The sequence below is a fragment of the Saccopteryx bilineata genome, chromosome 7, assembly GCF_036850765.1.
Source record: "Saccopteryx bilineata isolate mSacBil1 chromosome 7, mSacBil1_pri_phased_curated, whole genome shotgun sequence".
Classification (NCBI taxonomy): domain Eukaryota; kingdom Metazoa; phylum Chordata; class Mammalia; order Chiroptera; family Emballonuridae; genus Saccopteryx; species Saccopteryx bilineata.
In genome coordinates, this window is record NC_089496.1 from 41,333,939 (window position 1) to 41,357,046 (window position 23,108).

Here is a 23,108-nt window from a genome sequence, read left to right on the forward strand (position 1 = left end):
AAGGAAAAATTGAACATAAGCTTCATTAATTCATTAAACAAAATTTTTGAGGACCTGCTATGTGCTGGGCACTGTGCTAGACACTAGAGAAACAATAGTAAGCAAAATCATTCATGTTATCTGCTCTCATGAAACATACAATAGGGTAGGAAAGACTAAAATTAATCAAGTAGTTACTCAAATGACTATATGAATTACAGGCCAATATACATAAGGGGGGTAATGGTTTGAGGAGTGCTGAGTGGTAACAGAAACTCAATGAACTGGAAGCAGTTAGGAAAGGTTTTCTTAGGAAAGTAAGCCTTGAGCTAAGGTCTGAAGGATGAGTAGGAGTTGACTGAGCAAAGAAAGAAGAGAGAAAAGAGTGTTCCAGGCAAAAGAGCTGTATGTGCAAAGGCCCAGTGGGAAGGAGGAGCTGACACAGTCCAGGAACATGAAGGAGCACAGAGAAGAAAAGAATGTTACAACATAAAACCTAAGAGCCAAACCTTGTAGGATGCTGGGGGTCACATAGTGCTGCACCTCTAACCTAACAGTCATAGGAAGTCATTGAAGGTTTTTAAGCCAGTTGGTAGAAAGAAAAAGGAATCCCACTGTGAAAAGTTCTATTTGAGACCAAATGGAAAGTGGCAGTCCAGGTGAGAGATGATTGAAAACTTAGACAGGGTGGTGGCAGTGGAGACAGACAGAAGTTAATAAATCCAAACGTATTTGGAAGGAAAAGTTGACAGGACTTCCTGAAGATTACGTATGGGATGAAGGAGAGGAAGGTATCTGCAGTGACTCCTAGGCTTTTACTTAGAGCTTGAGGAAGAAGGGAGTAGCACTGGGGAAAGCTGGGAGGAAGGAGAAACAGGTGGGGTGGTGGCCTTGGAGCAGAATCAGTGTCTATCTGGGGTCTGTCTTTCTGAAGAGCAGTAGTGGAGTTACTTTACAGCAGGAGACAACATCAGAGGATTTCTCCTCCACCCTTCGTGCCCAGTAAGCCACTGCTTTTATGAACAGAATGCTGGACCAGGGGTCAGGAAGCTCTGGTTTGATTTGGGCTTTGCCACTGAGTAATTATCTGGTCTTAGACAAGTCACCCCACCTTTCCAGATTCAGTTCCCTTTCCTCTCATATCAGAATTTCCTGAAGTGTTTATTGAAAGGCACACCTGTGAATATTATTCTCCATTGGACTAAGAAAAAGCATAAAGTGAAAAGAATTCCCTGTGGTCACATAGGCAATAAAGAGCTAAAAGGATGAGGGCTCAGATCCAGGTCTGACTTACGCTAAAACTGTAAGGTATGAGTAATAGAGGAAAGAATGGATAAGGTCCCAGACAATATTTCCATTGTATCACCAGTGGTAAGTCATGATGCAATGGGGTCAGGTTTGGGGAAAAGTTGTAGCCTTCCCTCCGTCTCCCGGTTGGATAGTGTACAGTTAAGTTTCATTATTTCATCATTTCCTCTATTGGCCCAGGGCAGGCACCACCACACTCTCAACCAGAGATGTGCACAAGACTGACATTTCACAAAATAGTCCTAAAAAGATGCCTAAAATTTCCCTTTGAAACCCACTGCAAGAACCAAATCTACCTCAATTCTACCCTGAAACTATTTCTCAACCCTGATACCAATAAGATTTTTTAAAGAATTTCAGGATGTTGACTCTCTATAAACCACAATGAACATGTAACTGAACTTAAAAAATGAGGCTGACATAACCTGTCATATGATTTATGAGATGCTTTCAAGAAAGTCTTACAAAATTAAAGAGAGCTCTTCAAAAGCATCAAACTCCCAAGAAGAAATTATTTTGTTGTAACTGATTTTTTTTTAATTATCTACAAAATTTAACTCCAAAGTATGAGTTTCTAGGGCACTTAGTGCTTTTGAAGGTCTTCATCGCTTCCTGATGGTTTTCAATAGGCTGTGTTTTTCCAACTAGTCTGGAATCAAGTCTGGTACTTCTTGCATTCCCTTTTGTATCTAGTACATATTAAACATCTAATACAGTACCAGGTCCATAATAATAGTACTGCATTTATTGAATACAGAATACTTCACATGTATTTGACCTTCACAAGAAATGTAAATGGCAACGCTGAGGCTCACAGTGAATGGCAGAGCTGGAATTCTCGCCCCGGTGTGCATGATTCCCACATCTATGAACCTATCACCCACATCACACACCTACTAAACCAATGACTCATCGCCTTCCTTCATGTTTCTTCTCTCTTTCTTCCAAATGTACTCTCATGTCTTCTTAATCACTGCCATAGTTATAAAAGCTGTTATTTTTTTTCATTTGGGTCACTTTATTAAATGACATTAAATAGTTTGTTGCAACTACGAAACGCCACTTTGAATGGTGAAACACAGATGCTATTATTGTTGTACTTAAATGCTTTTCTTTAAAAACACAAGTCCCACATGACCAGGCAGTGGCACAGCAGATAGAGCATTGGCCTGGGACACTGAGGGCCCAAGTTCGAAACCTCGAGGTCACCAGCTTGAGCGTGGGCTCACCACCTTGAGCATGAGATCACAGACATAACCCCATGGTCACTGGCTTGAGCCCAAAGGTTGCTAGCTTGAGCAAAGGGTCATGCGGCTAAAAACCCTAGTCAAGGCACATGTGAGAAAGCAATCAATGAACAACTAAGGTGCCTCAAATATGAGTTGATACTTCTCATCTCTCTCCTTTCTTGTCTGTCTGTCTCTGTCTTTCTCTCTCTAGCTAAAAAAAAAAAAAAATCTAAATAATATAACAAATAAATAAAAACTCAATTCCATTCCGTATATATATTATGAACAGCCTTAAAGGGAGAAGTGACTTTTTCTGCGGTACTTACAGTACTCAGTACAGAACTGAAAAGCATTCTAACAGAAACAAAGGAAAATCACCACAACTGTATGATTTCAGCAGTCAAAGCTGAATGATGGACTGAAATATTCCTGTACAGAACAGGTACACTATCACAATACTAAGCAAAAATGCTTTACACTCAAAGAAATAAAAGTTTACAAAGTGTGGAGAATTCAGCAGGTAAAACTGTATCATAAGCAACATTTTAAATCATCATTTTATAAGCCACTGCAATAACTTAAAACACCCAAAACAAATATAAAAATGAGCCTTTTAGTATCTTGGCGATATAATTTTGCCTTTAAAAGTCTGTTGGAACCTGACCAGGAGGTGGCGCAGTGGATAGAGCATTGGACTGGGATGTGGAAGGACCCAGGTTCGAGACCCCGAGGTCGCCAGCTTGAGTGCAGACTCATCTGGTTTGAGCAAAGCTCACCAGCTTGGACCCAAGGTCGCTGGCTCAAGCAAGGGGTTACTCGGTCTGCTGAAGGCCCACGGTCAAGGCACATATGAGAAAGCAATCAATGAACAACTAAGGTGTTGCAACGCTCAATGGAAAAACTAATGATTGATGCTTCTCATCTCTCTCCATTCCTGTCTGTCTGTCCCTGTCTATCCCTCTCTCTGACTCACTGTCTCTGTAAAAAAAAAAAAAAAAAAAAAAAAAAAAAGTCTGTTGGAGTTTACTGTTATACTCAAAGTATATATATTATGTAACTAAAATGTCAAATTTGACCAGTGTATGCAAAATAGTCCAAGTTTTGTTTCAAATGTTCTTACTTCTAATTAATACTTCTATTCTTTAAGTCATAGTTTTATCCATAATGAAAAAAGTTTAGAAAGTTGCCTAAAATTTTTATATCCATGTCTTTGAACAAGTAATAAGACCATTTTGAAAGTTCCAGGACTGGTAAATGAGGTTTAAAGAATTCTGGGCTTGTAAAAATGCCAACTGCTATGAGTGAGTGCACTGCTTTCCAATGTTTATCTCATAAATCTTGTCTTTTTCATTTCTTGTAAACACACATTTACCTCGCCTCAATGAAATAAACTTGACTATATGGCCAGCCTGGCACAACATCCAAATGTGTGGAATCTGTTGGTAATAATTCACGCAGGGAAGGGTGGGTGGTGGATCCACCAAGCCTCACAAAATCTGTATCATAAACCTCGTGCTTTTGGGTGTTTTTAACTGCATGTTCTTTCAAGATAAAAATGACAATCTCTTAACCAATCCAAACAATTCCAAACTGTTTTAGCTAATATTAAACTCATTTTAATCCAGGGATACCTAGAATAAATCCTCCACCCAGCTTTCTTGCTCCTGGAATGCCTTAGCTGTTCTTATTAGCTCTTACAACACCATTTCAAAAATGGCTTTGACATGTTGAATTGATTTCCGTAGTCTAACAAATTTTTCTTTTTAACAAACTCAGTCAATCAAATTGCACATCAATACACTTATAGGTCATTTCTATAGGTCTGGATTAAGAAAAACAACAATGTGATATTTTTTTAGATAAATTAATTTTGATCAGAAAATGGACTCACAGATGTAAACTAAAACAAAAAATCAAACGTGGAGAAATAATTTATTTGAGGAAATGTACGGAAGTTGGGGGGACAGAATATGATGATCAGAGAAGAGAAAAATAGCATAGGAGACGGTGATCCTTATCATTAAGAGAGATTATTTCATAACACTGACAGCAGTGCGAATTGCTGAAGCCCATTTCTCATGTGAACTTCAAGTCAGCAATGGTTCTGCTTTATAAAAGCTGCTGTCTTAAGGGAAAGCTGTGACTTTCCTATCAGTGGATGAGACTCTGACTTTCCTATCCATGGATGAGACTGTAAAGGGCTTAAACATGTTTAGATAATCTTACATGCACACACTAGTTGGTAAAGCAACTCCATTGCTAGAGATATGCCAAAGGATATGCTAACACAAAGAAGCAAAAACAAAAGCGAAACAAAGCTAAATAATCTTTACTGTGGCATTGTTTGAATAGAAAATGACTGGAAATTACCTGAATGTCCTTCAGTAGAAGATTGGCTAAATAAAATATATTATTTTTTTATGGAATATTATGTAGCTCTTAAAAAAAGAATAAGGTAGGTGTAGTGTATGTGTATGTGTGTGTGCATGTGTGTATGGAAAGATCTTCAAGAAATACTAAGTTGAAAAAGAAGAAAAAGAGCATATAAGTGGTATGACATCATCTTTTTGATTAGTTAAACCATATACACATGTAATGGATGTCAGTTTTGAAATATTTCCCTATGTATGTTTGCTCCCTTATCAGCAAGCTGATTTATCTCCCTGAATTCTGCACTTCCTGTTTAGACTAAGGCATAGCACTAGAGTTGGGACGAGGAGAATATGCCACAGGATAAGTCCCCAGCAGGCAGGAAGGAGATGTAAAATAAAAGCCCAACATTCAGGCTCACTGGCCTATGGGAAGAAGAGAGACAGAGGAGGCAGAGGATCAGACATGCTTACTGTGGAAATCCCACCTCCCAAGCCCAAGTCCCAGAGGGTGAGTGTTAGACTCAGGGGGAACCTGAAAGCAGAGGGCCTCTTACTCCTTTCCCATTTGACAGGCTGGGAAGATACTGCCTCATATTGTTCCCTGCAAGTTGCATAAGATGAGGCAACAATGGCCCTGAATTTACTGGGCTAGGCTTCCTGTAGCTGCCAAGCGGAGTGAGAGTAACCACAAGTGCCGCGGTACCCTGGAATGGGGCACAGGAGGTGCCTGGTAGTGTTGTCCGGTCAGTGTACAAGAGAGGCCTCCAGGAAGGTGGGAGAGAGAGAAGAGTGAGGGACCACCCTGCTGAGAACTCCCAGCCAGCCCAGGGGGACCACAGAGGGGCCAAGTCAGCATGGAGCACCAGGCCGAGGGAGCACAGGCCTCCGGCTGCTGGCTGCTGGTTGCGGGCTTCCAGAGTAGAGAGCAACAGGCTCCCAGCTGTAGCAGTAAGTTCCTGGGTAGATTCCCCAAGGCTCCATCTCGCAGGAGAAGGCAGGGAGCGGAGTGCTACAGGACCCAGCAAGCATGCTCTTGAAAGAGCTGTCCCAAAGCTAAAGAAGACTGTTTAAGGCAGAAGACAATGAGCTCCTGTTAATTGGCTGAATCAGGCATCCCTGCTGTCCCATGGGGAAGGACTTTGGAGGGGAAAGACAACTTATCAGTTAGAGCAAAACGAACTTGATACATTTTCTATATGCAGCTGTAGGGAGTGAGCTCATCTGTGACCCACGACACATAAGAAATTATATACTGCACAAAACTTTCAGAACTCTTAGAAAAGGTTACCTCTGGAGTGCAGGATTAGGGGTCAGTGGGTGTGCAGGGAAGGAAACATTATTGCTTTTATAATAAAAAAAATTAAAACACTTTAATAATCAGCTATCACCTGAAAATGTTCATTTCCCACTTATAATCTACTTCTGCATAAAAAATTAATATAGTATGAATACTTTGCTGGATACCAATTGTTTCTTCTATTTTATTGGTCACTGATCAGATCTCCAGTCCCATATCCAAACTAAAAGGGACCCAAACTCTTTAAAGAGTTATCACATTTAAGTCCCATTGGAACAGAAATAGCAAATTAACTCTTGCATCACACATATCAGAAACAATTTCCTCAAATAGAGGCTTATAGTTATAAAAGATTCATCTGTCCATTCATTCATTCAATAAATATTTTTTGAGAGTGTGTACTTTTATAGGAATTGGGTACAGTGATAAACAAAACAAAGCCCCTGCCTTCTAGAAGCTTTGATTCTAGTGGAAAATGTATGCACATAGATAATATATCTCAGCTAGGGCTAAGTACTATGATAAAAATAAATCTGAGATGAGCTATCAACCATGAAGAGGCATGAAAGAAACTTAAATGCATGTTACTAAGGGACAGAAGCCACTCTAAGAAGGCAACATACTGTGTGATTCCAATAATACGACCTTCTGGAAAAGATAAAACTGTGGAAACAGTAGAAAGGTCAGTGGTTGCCAGAGGCAGTGGGGGAAGGACGGGATAAATAGGCAGAGCACAGAGGATTTTTAGGGCAGTCAAACCACTCCGTCTACTATGATAGGTAGGTACGTGTGAATCCACATTTGTCAAAAACTATAGTATGTTTAACACCACAAGTGAACCCTAACACAAGCTATGGACTTTGGGTGATGATTGTCAACGTAGGTTCATTGATGGTAACAGATCTATCACTCTGGGGCTGGATGTTGGTAAGGAGGGCAGTAGTTATATGAGAATTCTCTGTACCTTCCACTCAGTTTTACTGTGAACCTAAAACTGCCCTAAAAACTGACATATTTTTTTTTAATTAAAAAATAAATCAGAGTAAGGAAAAACATGAACAGTGGTTGGGATTATGTGTAACTGAATTCTCATCGGGCTCAGCAATTAATTTTCATTTAAAAATGTTTTAAGAGTTAAAATTACTACACTTCCAGTATTTTGTCTTTTAATGTTTTTTTTTAACAACTCAAAATAGCAACATAAAAGGATTGCAAGAGTAAGAGTTCTGTAGATTAACAGATAGTACAAATTATGAGGGCAGACGAGAAAGGTTAGGTGTGATGGTTAATTGTATAGGTAAACTTGATCGGGCTGTGCAGCGCCCAGATTTGTTAAACACTATTCAGGGTGTGTCTGGGAGGGTATTTCTAGATGAGATTAGCATTTGAATTGGTAGACTAATAACGCAAATAGTCCTCCCTGGTGTGGGTGGGTCTCATCCAATTCACTGAAGACTTAAATACAACAACAAAAGAAACTAAGGCAGAATTCTCATTCTCTCCCTCTATCTCAATATCTCTACCTCTATTTCTTGTCTCTATCTATCTCTATCTCTATCTATCTTTATCTCTATGTCTATCTCTATTTCTCTCTTTCTCTGCCTGAAAGCTAGAGCTGGAACATCGATCTCCTGCCCTCCGAATGGAGCCTGTGCCATCCATCCTGGTTCACAAGCCTGGACTCAGACTGCAACTACATCACCGGCTTTTCGGGGTCGCCAGCTTGCTGGCTGCAGATCTCGACATTCCTCGGCCTCCATAGTGAGGCGAGCCGATCCTGTTGCTCTGTTTCTCTGGAGAACCCTGACATGGTGGGTACTTATCTGAAGTTCTGTTGGAGCTTTGAGTCGATGGAGCACAACGTTCAGCACTTTGTAGTCTAGTCAAAATTATATTGAGGTTAATATTCTTATAGTCGGGGTGATTTTACAGCAGGGGTCGGGAACCTTTATGGCTGAGAGAGCCATGAATGCCACAGATTTTAAAATGTAATTCTGTGACAGCCATACAACGATCCATGTACGTTATGCATTACCTAATAAAAATTTGGTATTGTCCGGAGGACAGCTGTGATTGGCTCCAGCCACCGGCAACCATGAACATGAGCAGTAGGAAGTGAGTGGATTGTAATACATGAGAATGTTTTACATTTTTAACATTATTATTTTTTTTATTAAAGATTTGTCTGCAAGCCAGATGCAGCTATCAAAAGAGCCACATCTGGCTGGCGAGCCATAGGTTCCCGACCCCTGCCTTACAGGATAAAGGGAGGGAGGCTCAGAGGTCCGGTGGTGGGGTGGGGTGTGGCAGAGCTGGTGCTCAAAATCCATGGCAAACCCCACTCCTAGAGCACTCTGAATCCACACAGCTGTACGAAAACCCCTTACTGTCATACAACTCAAACAAATGAAAATAGTTTGAGAACAGAGGAATGCTCTGATGGTAACCCAAATATTTTTCGGTTTGGCTGGGGACTGATTTTTCTTGCTTTGTTTTAAGTCCATGTCTGGGAAAATCTTAGGTCATAAGGGTCTGTTTAACTTTTCAACACGCTCCCAGAATAAAAGGGGAGGCCCCCTGGTAGATGTACTCCTGGGCATCCCAGAATTGGAGTTCCACAGAAGCTGTGAGGATTCTCTAAGACTGAAGTAATTCCCCATGGGTGAACTGCTTACTGTCCTGAATCAGACTTGGGAATTAACTTTAGAATCTTTACTAAAAGCAGAGTTTTAGAATCTAACAGACTTGGGTTTGAATCTGGCTTTGGTCTCTCCTAGCTGTGTGATTAGGAGTGAGTTAATTGACCTCTCTGAACTTTAGTGTTCTGTCTATAAATGTAGATGATTGATTTGTATGAATGAATTTGTTCAGCAAGTGAATTTTGGCTATTTCCTACGTGCCAGACACTGTGCCAGATGCCAGAGATATAAAGATGAACAAGATAAAGCCCTCCACTGGCCAGAAATGCCCCCTGTCATAGGGAAGACTCATAAATCATCATTCTAATACCACTTAATATTCCAGTAGACATAGAGAGAGTAGTGGCATCTCACCTGGAATAGAAGCTTCCAGCATTCACTGTGTCAAATTCTCCTGTGCTTCCAGTCTAAGAGATGGTTACACTTCTGCCCCTTGTAGGCAGTGTAACAGAGCTGGCCAGTGGGCTGAGAATAGAAATAACATGATCCCCCTGGGCCAGTACATTTGGCTGCCAGCTACTTCAGTACTCTCTTCTCCCTCCACAACAGCCAGAGAAACCAAGGCTTCTGGAGGCTACAATTACTGGATGGTGAAGCCTCCATCGGCCCCTTCAGGCAGGTTGCTGTGGGAGCTGCTCAAGAGAATGACCAAAACACGAAGCAGACTTTGAATCTGTGGGTTGTAAGTCACCACAGCATGACCTAGCCTCACTAAACCAGCCAGGAAAAGCATTCCGAAACAGCCAGAGATTGCCCGTGCGCTAAGTGATGCATGAGGGAGGACCGAGGGGCAGAGGGGAGGAAGGTCCATCAGAACAGAGAGGGAGGCAGAGCGAAGGACTGGAGCAGGGGTCCCCAAACGATGGCCCACGGGCCGCATGTGGCCCCCTGAGGCCATTTACCTGGCCTCCGCCGCACTTCCGGAAGGGGCACCTCTTTCATTGGTGGTCAGTGAGACCTGTGCTCCTGGAGTACTGTATGTGGCAGCCTGCAAAGCACAAAGTTGCTCAGGTACAGTACTACTTCCGGTGATGCGGGATGCCCGCGTCAGGGCTCCGGAAGCACGTCATATCACTTGTTACGGCTAGCAGTGACAAATATGGAACCGGACATTGACCATCTCATTAGCCAAAAGCAGGCCCAAAGTTCCCATTGAAATACTGGTCAGTTTGTTGATTTAAATTTACTTGTTCTTTATTTTAAATATTGTATCTGTTCCCATTTTGTTTTTTACTTTAAAATAAGATACGTGCAGTGTGCATAGGGATTTGTTCATAGTTTTTTTTATAGTCCGGCCCTCCAACGGTCTGAGGGACAGTGAACTGGGCCCCTGTGTAAAAGTTTGGGGACCCCTGGCCTGGAGGGTCGCAGTGGCCTGGCAAGGCGGGTTCCTACAGAGAGCTCGTGAGTGCCAGGACGCAGAGCTAGCGGGAGAGGGCAAGGGACGGCTGAAGAGACAGAGGAGACCAGGCTGTGGAGAGCCGTGCGGGGCATGTTAGTGACCTGAATCCTGAAGGCCCTGGGAACCACGCAGGGCTTCTAAGCAAAGAAGTGACATGCGTGCCTGTGGTTGTGTGCGCAGAGGAAGAACTAGGGCAAGACCAGAGGCAGGAGACCGAAATGAAACTGCACAAGTTATGGAAAGTACCTACTGCCGTACCTGTCAGACAGAACGACCTCAATTCTCTTTCCCTCCCGCTGCCCGTGTTCCACTGCTGCTTTAGAGACCGGCCGACCCTGCAGCTCGGCCAGCTTACTCTTCAGAAATAAATGCTTCACCGTGTGAGAGTGGGTGTCCAGGGATGTCTCCTGTGGCCTTGCCTGTACAGCTAGGAAACTGAAAACACCAAGAGGAATAAATCGTGCATTTATTCAGTTAAAAGCTATGTTAATGGACCTGGAGCGGGTATTTATGATATAGAGTTCAGTGAGAAAAAGAGAAAAAAAAAAACAGGTTGCAGGGTAGAAAATGTACTGTATGATTTCATTACTTTAACTAACCCAGCCCTGTCCGTGTTCACATCCCTTCAGGTGAGCCTGTGGCAGGTGTGGAAGGTGCCAGCAGCTGTCAACAGTGGTCGTCTCAAGGGGCTGGCGGTCTTGATATAGTTACAATCAACATGTGTTACTTTCATAAATTATTTTAAGCCAATGGAGAGATGGGAAGAAGAGCGCTGCCCTGCAGAACCGGAGTTGGCGGTGCTCTTCCCATCGTGATTGCTAGCAGCTGCAAAGGCATGAAAACCAACCTTTCAGCTAGAAGAGTCCTCCTCTCGTTGAGGTTGCCTCCTCCCCCTGGAATGTAGCTGGTTTTAAAGCCACACCTCACCTTAAATTCTCTGTGGTTACTAATTGCCCTGTATTGGACCCAGGCTCTCAGGAGATTTAAAAGGATCCTGGCATTCAGTGCTAATTACTTCATGTTAGGAAGCCCTGTTCCCTTTTAGGAAATGAATGGGCCTTCCCATCAGGATAAGCAAATTACTTTAGGCTGTGGGGAAAGAGCGACCAAGCTTCCAAAAACATTTATTGGTTAAAAGACCAAGAACATGAAATCAAGCTGAATCATTGAAAGTTCTTTGAGGGCTGGGGCCAACACACATAGTAGGTGTTGATAAAGTGAACCTTAATTAAAGAATTAAAGCATTAACCGCAGATTTAGAATAACTGTTCTCATTTGCCAGCCTTTTCCACCAGGCACTATGAAAAATAATGCCCCCCGTCTTTCAAGATCTATAGTCTTAGGAGATCCTGGAACGCTGGGGTTAAGGCCTATGAGAGATCTCAGTGGAAATACCCCTGCATGCTGAGTGCGTCTAGATTGTCCAGCATACAAGGATACAAGGGAGAGACTAGAGCTACAACATAAACTTGGGAGTCATTTGTACGAAGAGAAAGGGTAAGTAAAGGGTAAGTATAAGCCGGCCACAAAAGGCAGAGAAAAGCGTGCCTGGAACAGCTTAGTGCGCTCATAAGAGGGGTGGTTAAAAGCAGAGACCCCGGGTTCCAGTCTTGGCTCTACTGCTTTTTTTCAAGCTGGCTGTTCTTGGGCTTATTACTTATTAAATTCTCCATTTCCTCATTTGAAAAATATAGTTGATATCATAACACCCTTAGATAATAGTAGTGAGGATTTAATGAGATAATATCTGCAAAGTACTAAGAGCACATGGCTCCCAGTGAACCCTCTCAAATGCTGCCAAGCTCAGGGATCAGGTGGGACTTAGGACACAGCGGTAAGGAGGAGAAAGCGAGGACTATCAGGGGGAGAGGAGGGACTGAGGTCAGGAGCCTCAGATATGCCAGAGAGAAAGTAAGATTAGGACGAAATGCTTCCACTGGATTTTGCAACAAGGAAGTAAATCACTAGGACTAGGCTGTTCTAGGGTGGAAACCAGACATACTGTTTCCAAAGCAAAACAGGCAGCATTACTAGCATTCCAACAGATCCAGGAATCAAGTGATAGCTTATAAGAAGGCTCAAGGGGGCGACAGTAAATTTTTATTGAATTAATTAATATCTTTCTGAGTAGCAAAGCAATAAGCAATCAATGCAGAAAATGAAAAAAAGTACAAACGGCGGAGGGGGAGGGGGGGAGTAGTGTTTATTTCATCTCCCGAGGAGGCCTGCGTTTTTTCTATGTACACATATTTACATCAGGGTGTGGACACAAATAGTTCGTCTAGTCATGTGACAGAGTCTGTATTTGCTCAAAACTTCGAAAACCTATTATTTAAAGATACTTGAGCCTCTTTAAAGTATGTCACAAATCCAGAGCCATAAAAGAAAGGATATAAAGTCTGCTTCACATAAATGTAAACCTACTGCAGAGGAAGAAAACACTGCAAAGTAACAGAAAGATGAATGATAAATTAAAAAGATATGTGAAAAACTAGTTTACCTTTTGGAGTCTATCAAGAGATCCTGCAAATCAATATGAAAATGATGAATAACCAATAGGAAATCAGATAAAGGATATGAATGGAGAGTTTGCCGAAAATAAAATAAAAATGGTTTTCAAACATCTGGCTAGATGCTGGGCCTTACCTATACTAAGAGAGGTGCAAATTAAAAACTATACTGAGATCTGTTTTTCCCTCATCAGTCTGGCAAAGATCAAGACTGACAGTATCCTGTGCTGATGAGACTGTGAATAGGTTTTCTCTCACACCTAGCCAGGGGAAGTATTGGTACAGCCTCTATCCATACAGTCTCATGAGTATGTATTTCCATTTCTAGGAAACTATTAACATACACTCACATGTGTGAAATCACACATGGACAATATTATTCATTGTAGTGTTATCTGTAATAACAAAAGATTGGAAACAACCTAAAATTCCATCAATGGGTGGCTGGTTAAATAAATGGAATACAGGAGCTAAGAGGAAGGAGACAGCCCTCAGCCTCCGGAAAAGGAATGATTGCTAAAAACACAGTCAGGACAGAAAGCAAGGTGCTCAAGAGTAAACGTAGTGCGTCACCACCTAGATCGAAGGATAAACTCAAATCACGGAAAATGTGAATATTTTGCTTATCAATGTGTGGAGAATTTCTAGACGGAATCACAAGAGAAAAACCAGTAGACATAGTTAGTTGCCCCTCAGGAGGTAAGCTGTTTGGCTCAAGCAGAGTGGATGCGACTTCATTTTCACTGTGGACCTTTCGACACCTCTTGAATGTTGTACCATGGGGTTTGTGCTATCCAAGCAAAAAATTTTTTAAAAATAATATTTTAAAACAAAATGAAATCTATAAGCCACTCTATTTATCTTTATTTTGTGGCCATTGCTATTTTTTAGCTATCTCTCTCCCGCCCATTTTGTCTACATGGATCCTTTTCTATTTCCTTTCTCTTTCCATTTTAACCTTGCCCCACATCTGTCTAATAAAACAACTAAAAAAAAAAAAAAAAAGAATCTGCTGCCAATTTAGTACAAGAAATATACCTCTAAGTGCGCTGTATAGGTGTGACTTCGTTTAATTCTCACCACCACCCCCAGAAGGGAAGTTTTCTCGACCACAATTGACAAATGAGGAAACTCGGAACCATGAGGTGAAATGCTTTGTCCAAAGTCACAGCAGCAGGAAATAGGATTTAAACCAAGCCTGTCTCTGAAATTTATCTTTTTCTCTCTTTCCTTTTTCTTTCTTCCTTTTAATTTTTTTTGTTGATTTGAGAGAGAGAAAAAGGAAATGTGAGAGAGAGAAAGAAGCATGAACTCGTTGTTTCACTTAACTCTTTCATTCACTTGTGCACTCACTGATTGCTTCTCCTAAGTGCACTGACAAGGGGGTCAAACCCACGACCTCTGGCATGCGAGTCAACACTTCATCCACTGAGCCACCTGGCCAGGGCCTCTGTGTTTGTTGTTTTAGTAAACTGCCTATAATATGGAATAAATATATATACATGTATATTTTAATTGTTGAATAAAGTATTATAAGCTTTGCTTCTAATTTGAAAATCAAGTGAGTTCAAAACACATACCAAAACAAATTTATGAATTAAACTGTGTTTTTATTTCCAGACTCGATTATGTCCGATAAATCCGTTGAAAGGAGACCCCCCCCTTTTTTCACTCAGCAGCTCTGAGCTGCCAGCCAAGTGCTCAAAGCTGTGCTGTCTACTGACACTGAAAAGGCCCTCAGGAAACCCTCATTTGCTGAGAGACCAACATGAATGTTTCTTGGTCCCCTGCTATGGGCCAGTCGGGCAGCAAGGCACTTCACCTAGGTTCCAACAACTGTATGACGTGAGGTACAATCGTTACTTCCCATTTCACAAATGAGAAAAATCTGTCTCAGATATTCAATTTCCCAGGGACTAGACCTTGTACGTTACAGAACGGGGATTTGAACCCAGGCAGTCTGGCTCCAGAGCCAGCGCCATCACGACACTGCCTGGAAACTGATTACCACAAGCACGTGATGCTGCAGGGGAGCCCGGAAGAGCTTTCCCTGTTCCCGGAAATGGGCCAGGGAAGGCTTCCCGGAGGGTCCAGGCACAGTCCGAGTCCTAATGAGGGTTCAGAACAGAGAGACGTCATGGCATCCGCAAGATAGTCTACCGTGCGCTGAAATTGTTATGCAAAGACTTACATCCTTTAAAGAGGGGGGAAAATTGTCGCATACTGCCTCATGGGATCTGCCTGGGAGCTGTGCCATGTAACGGAACCAAGTTTCTGTCAGGGAGTTTTATATCTTACTCAATATTCTGAAGTTTGGCTATGGCAAAGTCAAGTATCAACCAGGTTCCTGGCATCGGCCGGGCACTGCTGGCAGGAGGTAGGGTTGGATTTAATGGCACTGTTTGTTTTCCTAAGGCAATGTCCGAGACATGTGCAACAGAACTAGCGGAGCTGAGTCAGAAAGAGGATGCAGTACAATAAGACCCAATGCCAAAAATAACAGTAGGAGAAGTGACTCCTTATGAATTCTGGTACAGTGAAGAGCTAAACTGATGACCTAAAAAGCAATCCTTTGGGGACCTTATGAACACTTCGGGGTTCATCCTGATCACTAAGAGCCTCAAAGCTGGACTTGACTCATCAGCTCTGGTCAGGATGGGACCATTACAAAGCACAAATCTCTAGGCGTGTGGGCTGCCACCTTGCTGTGTCTGATACTCTCACTGTGACCAGTCCTCTGTCCCTAACTAGGTCATGGCTCAAGAGCTGGGTTCAACCTCTGCCCTATCTTCAAGACATGAGCCAGTACCTGGCTGGGGAAACCCAAGGGCTTCTAATTCTGTAGAACACAGATTCTGTCCTGAGCACATTTTGATTCTCCCAAACTCAGCTAGTAATGTGTGCCTACTTGTTCATACAAATAGCTGGCTTCATTTGGAAATGTAGGGACCACAAGCTTTGGCTAGCACATTTTCTTCCAGAAACAGATTTATGGCCAATTGCCTTTGAAATGTAAGAGCAAATAATGCCCTTGATACATGCTTTTCCTATACTCCCTAAATAGTAACCATATAATAAACAAGCTCTGGAGTGCATTGATTTTTACTTTCAAATTACCCCTCTGTTCTCTTGGGTTTACTGATATGCTGGCAGATACTTAGCAACTAGCTTTCTAGGGGCCTTGGTTTGTAGCATTTGCCAATTTCCATCGTGTCAACACTCCCACCTTTTCTAATATGAAGTGACCAATAGGAGTCACTGAATGCAAAACTGGCAAGAGATGAGCACAGTTGCTCTCTTGAGCCTGAACCGCCAGCCCCATCACACCTCTGCCTGAGTTCCATTCCAGTCTTATGCTGACAGGGTTGCTCCATAGCCTCCAAACCCACCTCCTTCTCAATCCTCTCTGGGCTTCTTCCTTACGCAGATTAACACTTTCATCATGTCCCTGCCCTTCTCAAACCATCTTCCTTGACACCCTATTCTTTTCACTTCTGCCTAGATTTTAGAACCACCCCTATAATCTGGTCCACCAAGCAAGGGTTACTTACTAGATATAACCAATGAAAATATAAGATGCCCAGTTAAATTTGGATTTCACTTAAACAAGGAATACTTTTTTTTTTTTTTAGTATAAGTGTGTCCTATGTAATATTTGGAACATGTTTATACTAAAAATTATTTGTTATATACCTGAAATTTATTTGGGCATCCTGCATTTTGTCTGGCAACCCTATGTCTAATCTATACATCACATTTTATCTCTCTTCCCAAACACCAGCAAACTTCTTCACGATTCTGGGAGGCTGTGTGATCTTGGGTAAGATTTAACCTCTCTGAGCTTCAGTTTCTTCATCCATAAAGTAAAGCTAATAATGGCCACTTTTATAGAATGAGATTTAAATGAATCAATGTGTATAAAGCATCTAGCCCAGCACCTGCCATTCAACAAATACCTGCTTGATCCAACAAGTCCATCCTTGATTACTCATAATAACTTAGAAGAAAAACTATACTGTGGTTGTGAAATCCAAAGGCCAGAAGTCCCAGGACATTGCCCTGTAGGTCTAAACTCTCCCAAACAGGTGCTTGTGACTATATTTTTAAATAGACCAGTGGTGGGGGAAGGGAAGACTGAAGTACCCAGGTGCTAGCTCATTCCAGCGTCTCAGAGTCCTGAGGGCAAGCCGTGGGGGTCCACCTCTCACCCAAACAGATCCCCAGCCATCATTAAGGGAGGACATCTGCTTAGAGGGCATCAGCACCTGAAGGAAAGGCAAAGGCCGTTTCTTTGCACAAACAGCGCAGTCACAACAAATGAGAGGTGAACTGAGAGACATAGCTGTAACTGGAGAAGGAAAGGACAGAAATGTTGCAAGACTACAAATTCCTTATCAACAGAGAGTTGTTGTTTTTTTTCTTTGTAGCACAGGTCCCAATAAGGAATCTCAAGATACTAGAGGAAATGAGCCGCACAATGAGGAGCAGTAACATCATCGCCTGTGACAACTCCCATGCAACCTGACACCATGAAGGCCAACGAGCAACTGATGTCCACTGCCTGGGCTCGGCTGTCTTGTTCCCAGAACTAGCTGAAAAGCTAGCTTCAGTCACGCTGCACATTTTGCTTTCATGATGCCAAACAATCAGCATGACTTACTGATTTAGAGATTACAGTACTCCATGAACAACTAAGTTAGTCCCCCTGGGAGCCCCAGGGGTTGTTTCATATGTGCCTCATCCCCATTAAAAGATGAACTCTTTCTCTGTGCCTTGTGATGTGAACAGTATACGCATGTAGCAGTCATCTAGAACCTCATTCGATGTTTCTCTTCTCAACTCTCACTGGTTTATCTATAGTCATTATTTATATCACCTTTACTCAGAGAATTACCCAGAATGTTAGGCATACAAAGCAGTATTCTAAACAGCAGGTAATAAGCCCTGGCTGGATATCTCAGTTGGTTAGAGCATTGTCCCAAAGCACAGAAGTTGCCTGTTCTATCCTCAGTCAGGGCACATACAGAAACAGAGCAATGTTCCTGTCTGTCTGTCTCTCTTTCTCCCCCATCCTCTCTTGTTAAAAAACAAACAAATAAATAAACAAACAGTTAAAAAGCATGTTATAACACTATGTATGGAATTTTCCTATCGTCCATACATTTATATATGTATAGCTAGAATAAAAAATGACAAGAATTATTATAACTAATTATAACAGTGATTGCCACTGGGTAATAAGATCTTGCTATTTCCCCTTCCCCCTCTTTTTTTTTTTTTTTTTTTTTTTTTTTTGCCTATCTCTATTTTCTCAATTGTCTACATTGAACATGTATTACTTGTGTAATTTTTTTTAAGTTAAAAACCATGAGAATGTTGAATCTTTTATTTTTTTTTATTTTTATTTTTTTTTCATTTTTTTTTTTTTTTTCTGAAGCTGGAAACGGGGAGAGACAGTCAGACAGACTCCCGCATGCGCCCGACCGGGATCCACCCGGCATACCCACCAGGGGCGATGCTCTGCCCACCAGGGGGCGATGCTCTGCCCATCCTGGGCGTCGCCATATTGCGACCAGAGCCACTCTAGCGCCTGAGGCAGAGGCCACAGAGCCATCCCCAGCGCCCGGGCCATCTCTGCTCCAATGGAGCCTTGGCTGCGGGAGGGGAAGAGAGAGACAGAGAGGAAAGCGCAGCGGAGGGGTGGAGAAGCAAATGGGCGCTTCTCCTGTGTGCCCTGGCCGGGAATCGAACCCGGGTCCTCCGCACGCTAGGCCGACGCTCTACCGCTGAGCCAACCGGCCAGGGCTCGAATGTTGAATCTTAATCTCTTCCTGCTCGTATGGTAACTAAGAAATCTGCTACCTCCTTGCACTGAAATTTCTGGGCCTTGGCATCTTCCAGATCAGGCTCATCTGCCTGAGAACACCAAGATCCTGGGCATGCCAGAATGGTGGGCACCCCAGCCAGCCACTACAGGACTTTGGGTGTGAGCAAGAAGATGGCATCAGACATCTGGAATATCAAGAACTATTTCTCAATTTAGAGTCTCCACTTCTGTAGTGCTGGCTGTAATTAAGAGTAGACTCTGAATTATTAAGCATGGCTGATGAAGAACCACAGAATCACAGAGTGCAGGAGCAGGAGAGAATTTAGAGAGCATCGCTCCACAGCAGCCCTGAGAGGGGACAGTACTTTGCCTCAGATCCTCCAGTAATTCACCAACTCAACATTCCTATCTGCCAACAATACTCATAAAACACAAGCAACCAAGAATTCAATAATGCAGTGCAAGAGCAAGCCTGATTCAAGGAAACCTTACATTTAGCCAAAAGTTTCTGCTGGCAGCAAAAAGCCCCAGCATTCTGAATGTTGCAATCTAAGACAAGTCAAGAAAGCCAGAGGGGTCTTCAGAAGCCTGTCTAATAGAGTAGCCACACAATATCAGATAGAAAAAGCCCAGAACCCAACTCTCTTCTGACACCTGGCCTGCCCCAGATTACATACCCGGTGTCTTCAGTAGCTTTACTGGGACTATGGTGAACAAATTTAACACAGAGAAAGAGGTAGATATCGTAGCCTTTGTTGATTGTTATAGAAGGACAGGAGAATCTGAGGCACTTAGCAGCAATTGCTTAGGCCCCAACGCCCCAAAGAAATCTTTAGGAACGCAGCTCCCCTTTTGTGTTTTTTATTTATTGATTTTAAGAGTGGAGAGAGAAGGAAAAGCAGCAGGGAGGAGCAGGAAGCATCAACTCATAGTAATTGCTTCTCGTATGTGCCTTGATTGGGCAAGCCTGGGGTTCCGAACCGGCGACCTCCGCATTCCAGGTTGACGTTTTATCCACTGCATTACCACAAGTCAGGCTGAAGTCTCCCCTTTTAAAAGCTTATCTCCTCCCACAAAAGAGCACCAAAGGACAGTTTCAAGTGCCAGAGAGGGGGAAACCATTTCCCTGCATCCTGGTCATCTGCCAAGCTGACTGACTAGTGTAGTGCTGTGCCTTCGCTCCTGTCACTACCTCTCACCCACGGAGAAGTAGCACATGCCACCAGGATGGGAGATATGGGGCCATCAGACCACACAGCCCTTGGGGGACACAATTCTGCTGCTCAGACCCTCCCACTGTGGAGATCCCATGGCGTAGGAGTAGCCACAGGCCTGCAGACCAGCAGTGAAGCCGCCTGGGAACCTAGGATTCTCAGGCCATCCTTCCACAGTGAGGGCAGCATCCCCTAGACTTGACTGTGGTCTGTAGGTCAAGCGCTCTGCTCTGTGCTGCACATACCCATACCCACACACAGGTACACAGGACTCAAGAGCTTGAAGAAATCACCTCTGATTCTTTGACTCGCTTACCTGGATTTGAATTCTTCTGTAGTGTTCAGTCAATCCAGGTGGACTCTTCTTCAGGAATAAGAAACCTCACTGCCTCAGAATTACCGAGTGTTCAACATGGCCAAAGCATACCATGGAAATTACTCCACCATGGAGACTAGAGAGCCCTTCTCTACCTTCATGGATTCAGCTTGCTAAGGAGAACACACATGAGGCTCAGTTCAGAAAGACAAAGACACTCTTTTTTTTTTTTTTTTAATAAGTAAGTAGCCCAAAGGGCAGGGAAGGGAGGCGAAATACGTCATAGCCCGGCCAGCAGAATCCCCTGGTCATCCCATTACATGTGATGCTTTCAAGTGGGTTCTGAGAACTTAATTTTGAAAGAAAAGAGTAGAAGGAAGCAGCCAGTGCGTTTGCATGCTTAGTTTCTGCCTGTGACCCTGAACTTAAGCTGTGACCTTTGGAGAGACCGAAGGTGGTCCAAATGACTCGTGAGGATAAATTAACTCAGGGCTCCTTGCTGATGAGTTGAAGTTTCCTAATGCTAAAGCGGAACCTGCAGCCACCAACAGAGAAGGTCTACCCCCAGATGGAGAAGAGATAGCACTGAGACCCAGCCTGAGGGGCCTCCCCAGTCCTGGGCCACGGGGCCAATGGGGCCCCTTCAGGGTCAGCAAAGCAGGTTCTCATCGCCAAACCAGCAGCTTCAGAGCGGCTGGCTTATTAACCTCTGGAGGTCTGGGAACTTTCTTCTAAGCATGGAGAGAGCAGGGAAAGGGCACAAGGGCAGGGGTGTGGTCCCTCATGACAGGGGGAGTCTACATTGTTGCCCCAGGAGAGGCCACTTCCCTCCCAACATGCCTGGGATTTTCCATGCTGTCAGGGGAAGGTAACTGAACACACAGCAAGACAGGGAGAGCACAGAGCGGAGGACCTCCCAGCGCAGATCCGAATGAGAAACCCAGCAGGCAGATGAGCCCCTTCCCTGGCTAGGGAGAATTAGGTCCAGCTGCAGCACACCTCTGCCCTCAGAAAGGCTGAGGCCGGACCAAGGCATCACGGGAGCTACACTGGGCATCAGAGCTGAGGTTGCGAGGTCCAGGGCTGAGACTGGGCCTGGCTGGGCACTGCCCAGAGCTTTGGTCTACAGGCCTGGCTGCCCTACAAGATCCCTTTCCAAGGAGACATACCACATGTCCCTAATATTCTCTTTCCAAGTAGTACTACCGCTTTTCCCAGAGCGGAGACATATTCCGGAGCCTTCCAGTCCTGGTATCTGCTCAGGGAGACTCAGCCCCAGAAGACGCTGTTAAGCAACCCACTGTTTCAAGTTTACAAACTTCTTCTGACTTGGTGACAAGTGAAACCACATCTGACAGCAACTGCAAGTTCTCTAGCATAGTGACTTCTCTTTTTTTCTCTTGGGATACTCCCTCCCACTATATCACAGCCTCATCTCCCCAAGCCCCTAAAATAAAGTCAAAGAGCACAACAGCACATTTTAACCTGTGAGATGTGAGAAACACCTCTTCTCCTGAGAGCTTAAGAGCAAACGGAAGTTTCCGGCGCTCGGAACTGGACTGCGCGACGTGCAGGAAAGCAGCGTGGGAGGAATTCTGCGGGCCCAGGCAGGACCAGCCAGCCCTGGGCAGCGGTCAAGGACGCGAAGCTACCTTGGTTTCCCTTCTCCCTCCCCATGCATTGCCTCTTCTGGTCTCAGCGGGCAGTCACTTCAAACCCAGCCATGCGGTTACATTATTAGTAAATGCTGACAGCACGACCTTTCCTGGCCACTTGTACAGATTAAAATGTGAGGGACGAGCTCTCCAGGTGGAAAATCCATCGACATCCAAAGGAAAGGAGCTCTTGTGGGGGAGTTATGAATATTGCATTAACACGCAGGAGGAAAGGGAGCCCCCTTCTCCCACCAGCACAGACCATGGTACTGATAAAGAAAGGCCCTAGGTCCTGGCGACAGGCAGGGTGGCAGCGTCCCCAACCTGCCACGTACCACGTGCGCACTCCCAGCCCCACACACCCTGGCCTTTCCTGGATGCCAGAAGCACGCAACCTGGGATTAAGTCGGCTCCTTCGCCCTCGAGGGCCATTTTCGAGATTTTGAATAATGATAATGACCATGGACAGGGAAGGCTGCAGGTTTCTGTCATAAAAACTCTGCAGAAAGCCCTGGAAAGAGTGTAGGAACAAGATACAGCCCAGCTCATTATTTAAATTGGGAGACCAGGTTTGGGATCCTAACGTTCTCAAAAAAAAAAAAAAAAAAAAAAAAAAAAGAGGGGAAATCACTTTTTTTCCCTTCCTTTTCTATTTTCACCATAGGGTATTTTCAACAAAACATAGAACTCATCTCTCCAGTGGAACAATGACTGAGTGACCAGCTGACCACTGGCGCAGTGGTCTGACTCGTACAGAGTTTCCTCAGAAGGAAGACACCACAGAGCTCAGCTGGAGGAGTCCTCCCAGCCAGAGACCCAGAGCCAAGGAATGTCCCAGATAGCAAGTGTTTACTGCGGGCTTCCTATGCATCAGGGGTTTTCAACACTTCGTCTCATTCAATCGGCACGACAGGATATGGGGAGAATTGTTACTACCCCAATTTTACAGATGAGCAAAAAAGGGCACAGAGCCTTGGGGTAACTTAGCCAGGGTCAAACGGAAAGTGGCAGAGCTGGGCCTTAGACCCAAGCTGCGTGACTCAAAAGCCTACAGTCTACCATGTGCCCTCCCATAGAGCCTAGGTGACATCCAGACAATGGGAAATGACAGTATGTCTATACTCGTGTATGACCGAATGTGTATACATAATACATGAACCAATCATGAAAATACAGCAGCCAAGAGAGCCTAGCTCAGATCAGGGTGGCAGGATTCAGCTGGAAGCATGGTGGGTCGGAGCTGCCTCCGGGGAGAGAAGCAGGGAAGGAAGAGGGGTCATTTCCCTATACACTCTGATGT